The sequence below is a fragment of the Oncorhynchus tshawytscha genome, linkage group LG17 (genome assembly GCF_018296145.1).
Source record: "Oncorhynchus tshawytscha isolate Ot180627B linkage group LG17, Otsh_v2.0, whole genome shotgun sequence".
NCBI lineage: Eukaryota > Metazoa > Chordata > Actinopteri > Salmoniformes > Salmonidae > Oncorhynchus > Oncorhynchus tshawytscha.
The window spans coordinates 8,941,466-8,955,699 of NC_056445.1; positions in this window are offsets into that span (position 1 = coordinate 8,941,466).

A 14,234-nucleotide genomic window follows, 5' to 3' on the forward strand; every position below is an offset into this window, starting at 1 on the left:
AAACAGATCTGTTTCACACAGAATATATCTTTAGTGGTGTGTTTGTGGTATGTGTGTGAGAGAGAGAGAGAAAAAAAAATGTGACGTGTGTGTCCTCACCTAGTGTGCTCCTTTCCTGTTTTCAAAATGTTCTGAAAGTTTTGCCGCTTACTTATCTCTCTCTCACTCCCCCTCTTTCCATTTATTTCCCTCCCCCTCTCTCTCTTTTCTCCCCTGTTTTATCCTCTGACACTTTGTGTCTGTCAGATTAGCACCTTTAGTTTCTCAGCAGACAGGTGGGGAACATCATTAGCGCTCCACAAATAGTCTCGGCACACTCGTCAGTGGGAGAGAGGTGTCACTTTAAAAAACACAACGTCATACATTAGAGTCATACGGTAGCTACGTCGTACACGGCTACCCGAGGCCCAGGCGGAACATTTCTCTCAGAGAGTTTGCGAGAGAGACAGAGGGAGAGAAACGAGTCTGTAAACTAGGCTCATCTCTGCATTGGGATCCTTTTTAAATGATAATTAATGGCCTGTTTTTGTTTTCAAATCTTTCATTTTACTATCTCTCAAGAGTAGTGATTGGTGAATGATATATTGTTGTATAGCACTCATAGGGTGATGTTTTTTGTACAATCAATCATCGGAATGAAAGCTGCCGTCACGGCTCCACTTGATGAAACGCAGTGCAACGGTCTGAAGGGAAATCAGTCTTCATACACTGTAATTTGGAATCCGAGAGGAGGCCGCATTTTTTTACAGCGCTCCTCAGATCAGACTCTTATTTTACAAATAGCCTTGATTCAAACCAGGGGCGCAACTTTGGTTTTAGAAGTGAGTGGGACATATATATATATATATATATATATATATATATATATATATATATATATATATATATATATATACAGTACCAGTCAAAAGTTTGGACCCACCTTTTCAATCCAGGGTTTTTCTTTATTTTTACTATTTATTTTCTACATTGTAGAATAATAGTGAAGACATCAAAACTATGAAATGACACATATGGAATCATGTAGTAACCAAAAAAAGTGTTTAAAAAAAATATATTTTATATTTGAGATTCTTCAAAGTAGCCATCCTTTGCCTTGATGACAGTTTTGCACACTCTTGGCATTCTCTCAACCAGCTTCATGAGGTAGTCACCTGGAATGCATTTCAATTAACAGGTGTGCTTTGTTCAAGAGCGTCCGACCTTCCCCTCTACCGCATCCGTACGGGAGTTGCAGACTAACTACCAATTGGATATCACGAAATTGGGGAGAAAAAGGGAGAAAAAAATGAGTTACCAGCCTCAGAAATTGCAGCCCAAAAAATGATTCACAGAGTTCAAGTAGTAGACACATCAACTGTCAGAGGAGACTGCGTGAATCAGGCCTTTATGGTCAAATTGCTGCAAAGCAACTACTACTAAAGGACATCAATAATAAGAAGAGACTTGTTTGGGCCAAGAAACACGAGCAATGGACATTAGATCGGTGGAAATCTGTCCTTTGGTCCGATCAGTTCAAATTTGAGATTTTTGGTTCCAACCGTCGTGTCTTTGTGAGACGCAGAGTAGGTGAATAGATGATCTCCGCATGTGTGGTTCCCACCGTGAAGGATCGAGGAGGAGGTGTGATGGTGTGGGGGTGCTTTGTTGGTGACAATGTCCGTGATTTATTTAGAATTCAAGGCACACTTAACCAGCATGGCTACCACAGCATTCTGCAGCGATACTCCATTGTGGGACTATCATTTGTTTTTCAACAGGACAATGAACCAAAACACATCTCCAGGCTGTGTAAGGACTATTTGACCAGGGAGAGTGATGAAGTGCTGCTTCAGATAAAGAGAAACCCTTGAATTAGTCGGTGTGTCCAAACTTTTGACTCTTACTATATATATTTTTTATCCAGTCAGATAAACACTCCAAACGGCCTTCCCGACCACTCAGAGGCTTCCGCATGGTCCTAAAGCGCGCCGTTGCCTTGTTTTGTATCACATTCCAATGATAAAAATGGGATGGACAAAAACACAGTTTCAGAATGTGTGGGGGACAGGTCCCCCCCGTCCCCAGTGAAAGTTGCGCCCCTACTTCAAACACATCAGCCATGTGCATGATGATGCTCAGTGTGGAATTTCATCACGTCTGCGTTTATTCACTGTCAGCTCAGCCAACTGTTGCACTAGGGTGGATCAATCTTTAATTATTTTGCCTCAGGGGTTGAATAATAACTGGAGATATTATGCATTTATAACTCAAACTTTCCAATGAATCATGTATTGATGTCAGTGTAGGATTAGCTGGAATATTGGAGTTACACACGTTGTTCAGAAGATATAATTTGGCCTTGAAACCACTTTGAACCTTTGGGCTCCTGAGTGGCGCAGAGGTCTAAGGCACTGCATCTCAGTGCTAGAGACGTCACTACAGACCCTGGTTTGATCCCAGGCTGTGTCACAACCAGCTGTGATTGGGAGTCCCATTAGGGCGGCTCACAATTGGCCCAGCAATTGGCCCAGCATCCGGGTAAGGGTTTGGACGGGGTAGGCCATCATTGTAAATAAGAATTTGTTCTTAACTGACTTGCCTAGTTAAATAAAGGTTTAAAATGTTAATAAATTAATTCAAGATGCGTATGTTTCTCTGCCTGTTTTGTGTTTAACTTTAACAAAGACTATTGAATCATTTTGTTTGAGTGTGGACTGAATCCCTTAGTAGTTCTGATCTGCCATCTCAACGTTAGACTCACACATAAGTGTGTATGTTTTTTTGAGGTAGTATACAGACATTCAGTGTATCACTAAAAGTGCCACTTTGTTCAAGGGTGTTTGGGGTGTATGTTTTCTCTGTCTAGCGATGAAATACTTTGCCTGTAAGCCTCTACTGTTTCATGCATGCATTCTGTTTACCTGGCCTTCATCTTCTTTAAGTGAACTTCGGAAGGGTTTGATAGCAATGTTCTTACTTTCAGGGAAAAATGCGCTCTTATGGGGTCCGCTGGGCTGTTATTGCAGAGTCAGAAGAATAGAAGTTCTGCCGTATACTTTTCAAGTTTGATACTTTTTTCATGAATATGTGCCATTGCTACTACACTCCCCTCAGTGTTTATTTGGACAATTGACGCTAAAATGTTTCAATTTGGCTCTATGTTTAATTTGAGGCGACAGTACAGAATGTCACCTTTTATTTAAGGGTATTTTCATACATATCTGCTTTACCTTTTAGAAATGAAAGCACTTCATGCATTTACTCCTCCCATTTACTCCTCCCATTGGAAGAAGTCATAAGTATTTGGACAAATTCACTCATATAATAGTGCATTAAAGTAGTCAAAAGTGTAGTATTTGGCCCCATAATTAATTGTACACATGATTACATCAGGCACGTGACTCTAGTGAGAGTTGAGAGTAAAACGCTTCATTATAATCTCTTTCAAAACTTTCAGAACCGTTTACCGTTCTAACAAAGTCTGCGCTTGGGTCGGAAAAGGGAGACACAAGGGATTAACACCATATCTCGGTGAGGGGAAAATACAGTCAGTCTTGCATTAATTATGGAGCTGCAGGGATGAGAGGAGCTGTGGCCAAACCAAAGGTCACATCAGTGTCTCTGCATGATAATTTGCTCTCCTAGATCTGGGGTAGACCCGTAATATATATTTTACTCTCTGACAGAAAAGGTACGGTCAAGAATCTCCCGTGTTCGGGGTTTCCTCTATAACCCTGTTCATCCGGTTTTTGGTGGTTGTTGCTGCTGTTCTTCTTTATGGCAATGAATCTGAGAGTGATGTGTGGTCTACTGTGTGCTTATTAAGGTTTTTTACTCACCTCTCTGCCCTCAACACATTGTGTTGAAGGAAGGTAAAGGCTCAAGGCATTAATGATTCAGCTGGTTCCTCAAATGCAACCGATATTTCCACACCACAGCTACCTGTGTCTGGATAATTTCCTACCAGTTATTTTCAGTCGCTGACGTGTAAGTTCAAAGAGGTTGATAGGAATTTTGTCATCTTACTCGGCAATTGTTGAGAGGGTTCAGTTGTCTCTCAAACTAATTTGACATAAAATTGTATTACTATAACTTTTTAATCACAGCACCTGTTTTCCATAGAGGATTGCAGTGCCTGACATATATACTGTAACCTAGCAACAAACTAAAGTTTCCCCCAACTTGCCAGTGTCTGCCTGCAGTTGTGGCTTCAAAAACCTAGCTGATAACAACTCCAGGGCGCCTTTCTCTTCCCTAAGTTATAGTGCTCCACATATTTTCAGAGCTTCTTCTTGAAGGCCCCAGGCTCGACACTCAAGGGCCCTGTCTGATAGATGTAAAAACTGCGTCCTTACATGATCCTGTCCTTACAATTTTCTGTTTTATGACATTTTGATGGACAATAAAGCATATGAAATTGAATCTCAAGTATTCATAGATACAATGTGTTGATTGGTGAGAGAAAGGCGTGTGTGAGATGATGCTAGGCCTATGTTTATTAATGACGAGTTCCTAGGGACACTGAGTGATTGTCGGTGAGTTACAGTACGGTAGACTATGATCAGTTGCATAACGATCCCCCGGCAGTGGGGTTGTGTTCTGCTCGATACGTCACTAAGCCGTTGTTTGTCCATTCAGTCTATAGGGAGTTTGTTAAATGATGCCGATGTAATCACTGACTGACTGTAGCTCCCAGTGAACCAACGCCATGGCGCCAACAAGGGTTGTGATGTTGATGATGCTGTGCCTTCGACAGTGGTGATCGACTTGCATAGTCTGATTAAATGTACATGTGTAGCTTGATTAGGGGGAAAATAATGAATTAATCATGTACAACTTGATCTCTGGTAAATACACAATTTAACTATGAAATAGGTGTGTTTTGTTAAACCGAAGATTGAGAAAAACAGGAGTAGGGAGGGAGTTAAGATAGAGGGGTGCTTGACAGAGCATATGACTCACCCCCTTTGCTCCTCACAGACTCTAAGAGGGTTTAGGCAATGCTCCACCATCCTCACAGATGTATTTCAGGAGGAGTAGAGTGTGAATGAAAGAGTGAGAAATACATTGGATTGTCTTTCTAACAAAGCCAGGGATGAGGAGGAGCATGAATCAATGGGAAAACAGCTGCCTACCTCTCCCTCTTTAACCCACTCAGCAGTTCTTAGTTTAACAGTGTGAAAGCAGTGGGCACAAAGCCTCACTGTGTTAACAGACCTTGTAGTGAGAACATAGTGTCCTGTCCTTTAGCCTTGGCCACAGTCCAGCCAGGACAGGCACAGAGATGGCTATTAAATGCCCTGCTATGAAACCTGAAAGTAAAGCATTACAATCACATTTCAGGTAAGACCCAAATGCAGACTGTGTTGAAATAACATTGTTTATTACAGCAACAGGGGCAGGCAAACGACAGGTCTAGGCAGGCTGGGGTCGATAACCCAGAGCAGTGGGGCAAAGGTACAAGACGGCAGGCAGGCTCAGGGTCAGGTCAAGCAGAGGTCAGTAACCCAGAGTAGTGGGACAAAGTTACAGGACGGCAAGCAGGTTCAGGGTCAGGGCGGGCAGAAAAGGTCACAACCTCGAAAAACAAGAAAACAGGAACAATAGCAAGACAGAAACAGAGGGGAAACCACTGGTAGCTTGACGAAACAAAACAAACTGGCAACAGACAAACAGAGAACACAGGTATAAGTGCCCAGGGGATAATGGGGAAAATGGGCGACACCTGGAGGGGGGTGGAAACAAGCACAAAGACAGGTAAAACAGATCAGGGCGTGACAGTTCCAATGTAAAGCATTTTATCCCATATAGCTGGGACATCTCGTAAATTGCTTCTATTGCTTTGGATTGCTTCAAAAGTCCTTCAAGTATACTTTTTTTTGATAATACTCAAAGTTGTTGAGCTGGTTGCAACATCTGCTTCACAGTGACAGACTGGCAAGCCACTTTGTTACAAGTTTGAAAAGAGTTAGCAGACACTCAAGAGTCCAATGTTAATGTTCCCAGGTCTTAAATCAGCCTTCCTTGACTTAACTATGAAAATCATTCACCTACATGTTTCAGAATAACATGTGCAATTACTTCTCAATTAAATTAAAGTAAAAAGTTGTACAGTACGTGTCTCACAACATCTAGGTTTATTTCCAGGAACAGATTGCTTTTGCTTCGCATTTTAACTAATGACAATAACCAGTTGTGGGCTCATTTAAACGGTCTATTTCACCGTCCATTCATGCATTCCTGTTAATTTAAGTGTGGACGAATGCCAATGCTTTAAGCACCAGCTGTGAGTAGAGAGAATACTTAATAAAAAAACGTTAATTGCTGAATACTGTGATCGTTTTCAAGTAAAAAAAATAAATGACCTTTTTAACTTGAAGATGGGAGACAGGAAGACAGACACAGAACGACAGACAGATGGACGGACATACAGAAACCGGACAGACAGACAGACAGGACATTGAGCTTTTGAAAAAATCCATACATACTGTTTGTTATTACTTTTCCTTCCTTTTCACAGTCCTCCACAACCAAACACGGCCTACTCTTCCTGTCGACCCCCCCCCCACCCTTCTCCTCCTCCATTTATCACATATCAGCCCAGTTTGTTTGACATATAAATCGATACAGTTTGAATTCTTGTATCCTTGTACTTTGATTCCATTTTCCCTTTCGGCTTTGTACATTGAACATCCAATCCCATGAAGTTACAAAATGTATACTGTAAGCTGAATTATTTCTATCATTAGATGCTGAGGGCCGAGGTTTTGATTTATAACAGGCATGTGAGGCATTCCGACTCCCCTGTTTATTTCTTCTCTGTATGTGTGCAACCATTCTGGACTTCAGTCGGCTGCGCTGCAATCCCTCTGACTGCCTAACTGTACATGCTTGGCCCTGTTAACTTGACTTTGATTCACTTCTCCCGTTGTGCGCTGACAGCAGCATACTGTATATAATTTTACTGATGGTCTATTTGGGTTTGACATAGAGAGTGAAAATAAGGGAATATTGAGAGTGAGAATAAGAAAATATTTGAAAAACCTCTTTGGAAAGAAATTAACTTTTAAAATGTTCCTCCATATTGAATATATGGTTTTGGATAATAGAACATGACTTTTTATGTGAATGAAATGGATGGATCTAAGTTAAGTGAAAATGGACGACACCAAAGCCTTGGTGATGTATTAAAGTTTTGGACTATTTGAAGAGGGCCACGGGTCTTGAAAGGAAAGGAGACTGAAAGGCAGGGCTCTCCAAAACGCAGTGTTAATAGGCATAAAGAGGGATTGGAGAGAAGCAGATTAAACAGGTCGGAATAGATTTTCTCACCTATTTTCTCTGTTCAATACCCTGTCTTATTTAGTCAGTGACAAAGACCCCAGATGGAAGAGATTCTCTCTGTAATGTACCAAGCATTAAAATTGAACATAATAGGATTCCTTCCTTGATTTGATACAGTATTTATCAATGCCGTCGTCAAAGGATAAATACTGTACTTTAAAGCTCCTCTGTCAGTTTTTAAAATGGCCAACAGCCGAAACACATTGGTTCTACTTTTAACAATAAAGAAGCCTTTTTATTCCATTCAATTGTTCTCCAAGAGTTGCTGAATCTCCTCTGTACCTCAGTCTGCTCCTCTATTCAGGCACCTTGGTTGGAAAGCGAGGTAGCGGCAGTGATCCCTTCCATTTATGAGTATTTTTGTGCGATAACACTCTAGCAAACCTCTGGTGTCCGACAGACTTGTGGACCATTTTCCCTCAGACTGCCTTTGCCTTTAGGGTCGGCTAAGGAGTATTGGTGTCTGTGAGGGGTCTTTGGCCTGGTTAGCTAACTACCTCTCTGTAACATGTGCGCTGGGAGTCGGGAAGCAAGTTCAGGGAGTGAATAATTTAATCAATAAATGAAAATACAATACATAACAAGAAACATGAACAACGCACAGACATGAAACTGAAACAGAAACAATGACGCCGTGGGAAGGAACCAAAGGGAGTGACATATATAGGGCAGATAATCAAGGTGGTGATGGAGTCCAGGTAAGTGTCATTATGCGCTGATGCACGTAACAATGGTGACAGGTGTGCGCCATAACGAGCGGCCTGGTGATCTAGAGGGAGCACATGTGACACTCTCTCAAAGAGTGCAGTGTAGAAAGTCAGAACATCTGCTGTCTCAGCCATTGCCTGTCACCAAGGGTGTACCCCAAGGCTCGATCCTAGGCCCCACGCTCTTCTCAATTTACATCAACAACATAGCTCAGGCAGTAGGACACTCTCTTATCCCATTTATATGCAGATGATACAGTCTTATACTCAGCTGGCCCCTCTCCGGATTTTGTGTAAAACGCGCTACTACAAAGCTTTTCTTAGCGTCCAACAATCTTTCCTGGCTCTTAACTACTTGCTCCCGAGTGGTGCAGCGTCTAAGGCACTGCATTAAAGTGCAAGAGGTGTCATTTCAGTCCCTGGTTTGAATCCAGGCTGAATCACATCTGGCTGAGATTGGGAGTCCCATAGAGCGGTGCACAATTGGCCCAGCATTGTCTGCGTTTTGACTTGGTAAGCCGTCATTGTAAATAAGAATTTGTTCTTAATGTTCTTAACTGATTTGCCTAATTAAATAAAGGAGAAAAAATATATGTAAAAAAATAACAAAACTAGCTTGTTCTGAACACCTCTGTTAAGAAGAATGCCCCTCTGCCCACAGGTGTGATTACTACCTCTGAGGGTTTAGAGCTTGAGGTAGTCACAAGTACTTGGGAGTATGGCTTGACGGTACACTGTCAAATCAAATTATATTGTATTTGTCACATACACATGGTTAGCAGATGTTATTAATGTGAGTTTAGCTAAATGATTTAGCCTCTAGTTCCGACAGTGCAGTAATATTTAACAAGTAATTTAGAAATTCCACAACAACTACCTAATACACACAAATCTAAAGGGATGAATAAGAATATGTACATATACATATATGGATGAGCAATGACCGAGCGGCATAGGCAAGATGGATGGTATAAGATACAGTATATACATATGAGATGAGTAATGTAAGATATGTAAACATTAAATTGGCATTCTTTAAAGGAACTAGTGAACCATTTATTAAAGTGGCCAATGATTTGAGTCTGTATGTAGGCAGCAGCCTCTCTGTGTTAGTGATGGTTGGTTAACAGTCTGATGGCCTTGAGATAAAAGCTGTTTTTCAGTCACCAGGCGATGATACAGCCCGACAGGATGCTCTCAATTGTGCATCTGTAAAAGTTTGTGAGGGATTTAGGTGACAAGCCAAATTTCTTCAGTCTCCAGAGGTTGAAGAGGCGCTGTTGTGCATTCTTCACTACACTGTCTGTGTGGGTGGACCATTTCAGTTAGTTTGTGATGTGTACGCCGAGGAACTTAAAACTTTCCCACCTTCTCCACTGCTGTCTCGTCGATGTGGATAGGGGGGTGGTCCCTCTGCTGTTTCCTGAAGTCCACGATCATCTCCTTTGTTTTGTTGACGTTGTGGGAGAGATTATTTTCCTGACACCACACTCCGAGTGCCCTCATCTCCTCCCTGTAGGCTGTCTCATTTTTGTTGGTAATCAAGCCCACTACTGTTGTGTCGACTGCAAACTTGATGATTGAGTTGGAGGCGTGCATGGCCACACAGTCATGGGTGAACAGAGAGTACAGAAGGGTGCTGAACACGCACCCTTGTGGAGTGTCGTTGTTTCCTACCTTCACCACCAGATGAGCTTAGAGGGTACTATGGTGTTGAAGCTGTAGTCAATGGACAGTATTCTTAAATACAGGTGAAGTCGGAAGTTTACATACACTTAGGTTGGAGTCATTAAAACTAGTTTTTCAACCACTCCACAAATTTCTTGTTAACAAACTACAGATTTGGCAAGTCGGTTAGGACATCTACTTTGTGAATGACACAAGTAATTTTTCCAACAATTGTTCACAGACAGATTATTTCACTTATAATTCACTGTATCACAATTCCAGTGGGTCAGAAGTTTACATACACTAAGTTGACTCTGCCTTTAAACAGCTTGGAAAATTCCAGAAAATGATGTCATGGCTTTAGAAGCTTCTGATAGGCTAATTGACATAATTTGAGTCAATTGGAGGTGTACCTGTGGATGTATTTCAAGGCCTACCTTCAAACTCAGTGCCTTTTTGCTTGACATCATGGGAAAATCAAAAGAAATCAGCCAAGACCTCAGAAAGAAAATTGTAGACCTCCACAAGTCTGGTTCATCCTTGGGAGCAGTTTCCAAACGCCCGAAGGTACCACATTCATCTGTACAAACAATAGTACGCAAGTATAAACACCATGGGACTACGCAGCCGTCATACCGCTCAGGGAGAAGACGCGTTCTGTCTCCTAGAGATGAAAGTACTTAGGTGCGAAGAGTGCGAAGAGTGCAAATCAATCCCAGAACAACAGCAAAGGACCTTGTGAAGATGCTGGAGGAAAAGGGTACAAAAGTATCTATATCCTCAGTAAAACGAGTCCTATATCGACATAACCTGAAAGGCCGCTCAGCAAGGAAGAAACCGCTGCTCCAAAACCGCCATAATGTCACGACTTCTACCGAAAGTAACGAAAGTAACTCCTCTCCCTGTTCGGGCGGCGCTCGGCGTCGCCGGTCTACTAGCCGCTACTGATCCCTTTTTCTTTTTCTGGTTGTTTTGTCTGTGTTCCTTTTCACACCTGGTTTCAGTTACTTTGATTTCTGTGGGTATATAGGGCACCTGTTACCTGCCGTAATTCGTGCAGGATTAGACTTGTGTGCATTGCGCTCGATTGTATTTGATGTTTGTTGTTTTTTCGCTATTATGCACGTGTATGTAAAGTGTCGGAACTGTGTTTGTTCCTCCGTGCGTTTGCACGAGTTTCTGATTATTCGAGAGCGTAGTTTTGGGGTTTTGGTCTGTGCCGTTTTTGTATTGCTGGACTGTATTATTAAACACGCTTCTCAGACATCCCTGCTCTCTCCTGCGCCTGACTCCTACACCTCTCACCAAGACGCATGTTATCACACATAAAAAAGCCAGACTACGGTTTGCAACTGCACATAGGAACAAAGATCATACTTTTTGGAGAAATGTCCTCTGGTCTGATGAAACAAAAATAGAACTGTTTGGCCATAATGACCATCGTTATGTTTGGAGAAAAAAGGGGGAGGCTTGCAAGCCGAAAAATACCATCCCAACCGTGAAGTACAGGGGTGGCAGCATCATGTTGTGGGGGTGCTTTGCTGCAGGAGGGACTGGTGCACTTCACAAAATAGATGGCATCATGAGAGGGAAAATTATTTGGATATATTGAAGCAACATCTCAAGACATCAGTCAGGAAGTTAAAGCTTAGTCGCAAATGGGTCTTCCAAATGGACAATGACCCCAAGCATACTTCCAAAGTTGTGGCAAAATGGCTTAAGGACAACAAAGTCAAGGTATTGGAGTGGCCATCACAATGCCCTGACCTCAATCCCATAGAAAATTTGTGGGCAGAACTGAAAAAGCGTGTGCGAGCAAGGAGGCCTACAAACCTGACTCAGTTACACCAGCTCTGCCAGGAGGAATGGGCCACAATTCACCCAACTATTTGTGGGAAGCTTGTGGAAGGCTACCCAAAACGTTGACCCAAGTGAAACAATTTAAAGGCAATGCTCCCAAATACTAATTGAGTGTATGTAAACTTCATAACACTGGGAATGTGATGAAAGAAATAGAAGCTGAAATAAATAATTCTCTCTACTATTATTCTGACATTTGACATTCTTAAAATAAAGTGGTGATCCTAATTGACCTAAGACAGGGTATTTACTAGGATTAAATGTCAGGAATTGTGAAAAACTAAGTTTAAATGTATTTGGCTAAGGTGTATGTAAACTTCCGACTTCAACTGTTGGTATTCCTCTTGTCCAGATGGGATAGGGCAGTGTGCAGTGTGATGGCGATTGCATCATCTGTGGACCTGTTGGGGTGGTATGGAAACTGAAGTGGGTCTACGGTGGCAGGTAGCAGGTAAGGTGGAGGTGATATGAAAGCACTTCATGATGACAGAAGTGAGTGCTACGGGGCAGGAACAATGGTGGCCATCTTGAAGCATCTGGAGACAGCAGACTGGTATAGGTAGCGATTGAATATATCCGTAAACACACCAGTCAGCTGGTCTGCCCATGTTCTGAGGACGTGGCTAGGGATGCCGTCTGGGCCAGCAGCCTTGCGAGGGTTAACACGTTTAAATGTCTTTCTCATGTCGGCCACGGAGAAGGAGAGGGGGGGCCCACAGTCCTTGGTAGCGGGCCGGGTCTGTTGCACTATATTATCCTCAAATTGGGCAAAGAAGGCGTTTCGTTTGTCTGGAAACAAGACATCGGTGTCCGTGAATATTACATAAAAAAACAAAATACTGCATAGTTTCCTAATGACTTGAAGCGAGGCGACTATCTCTATTGGCGTCATCTCTTGGTTTTACCTTCTCTCAGCACATATCAAAGCTGCAGGCTAAAGTTAAATCTAGACTTGGTTTCCTATATCGTAATCGCTCCTCTTTCACCCCAGCTGCCAGACTAACCTTGATTCAGATGACCATCCTACCCATGCTAGATTACGGATTATAGATCAGCAGGTATGGATGCTCTCGAACGACTAGATGTTCTTTACCATTACCACCGATGCTCCTTATAGGACACGTCACTGCACTCTATCCTCTTCTGTAAACTCTCTCTATACCCGTCGCAAGACCCACTGGTTGATGCTTATTTATAAAACCCTCTTAGGCCTCACTCCCACCTCTCTGAGATATCTACTGCAGCCCTCATCTTCCACATACAACACCATTTCTGCCAGTCACATTCTGTTAAATGTCCCCTTTTCGAGCTAAATCCACTTTTTGTCCGCCCATATACTGAAATCTCTCCCTAGAAATATAATACAGATTAGTGGAAAAAGATGTGTTGTGGGATTTTGAATAAGAAACGAGAATAGTCTACAATAAATCAAATCAAATCAAATTTTATTTGTCACATACACATGGTTAGCAGATGTTAATGCGAGTGTAAATGCTTGTGCTTCTAGTTCCGACAATGCAGTAATAACCAACAAGTAATCTAACTAACAATTCCAAAACTACTGTCTTATACACAGTGTAAGGGGATAAAGAATATGTACATAAAAAGATATATGAATGAGTGATGGTACAGAGCAGCATAGGCAAGATACAGTAGATGGTATCGAGTACAGTATATGCATATGAGATGAGTATGTAAACAAAGTGGCATAGTTAAAGTGGCTAGTGATACATGTATTACATAAGGATGCAGTAGATGATATAGAGTACAGTATATACGTATACATATGAGATTAATAATGTAGGGTATGTAAACATTATATTAGGTAGCATTGTTTAAAGTGGCTAGTGATATATTTTACATCATTTCCCATCAATTCCCATTATTAAAGTGGCTGGAGTTGAGTCAGTGTGTTGGCAGCAGCCACTCAATGTTAGTGGTGGCTGTTTAACAGTCTGATGGCCTTGAGATAGAAGCTGTTTTTCAGTCTCTCGGTCCCAGCTTTGATGCACCTGTACTGACCTCACCTTCTGGATGATAGCGGGGTGAACAGGCAGTGGCTCGGGTGGTTGTTGTCCTTGATGATCTTTATGGCCTTCCTGTAACATCGGGTGGTGTAGGTGTCCTGGAGGGCAGGTAGTTTGCCCCCGGTGATGCGTTGTGCAGACCTCACTACCCTCTGGAGAGCCTTACGGTTGTGGGCGGAGCAGTTGCCGTACCAGACGGTGATACAGCCCACCAGGATGCTCTCGATTGTGCATCTGTAGAAGTTTGTGAGTGCTTTTGGTGACAAGCCGAATTTCTTCAGCCTCCTGAGGTTGAATGTTAAATGTTAAATGTTTTACTCACCTCGGCTGCAGTGAAGGAGAGTCTGCATGTTTTCGTTGCAGGCCGTGTCAGTGGCACTGTATTGTCCTCAAAGCGGGCAAAAAAGTGATTTAGTCTGCCTGGGAGCAAGACATCCTGGTCCGTGACTGGGCTGGTTTTCTTCTTGTAGTCCGTGATTGGCTGTAGACCCTGCCACATACCTCTTGTGTCTGAACCGTTGAATTGAGATTCTACTTTGTCTCTATACTGACGCTTAGCTTGTTTGATAGCCTTGCGGAGGGAATAGCTGCACTGTTTGTATTCGGTCATGTTACCAGTCACCTTGCCCTGATTAAAAGCAGTGGT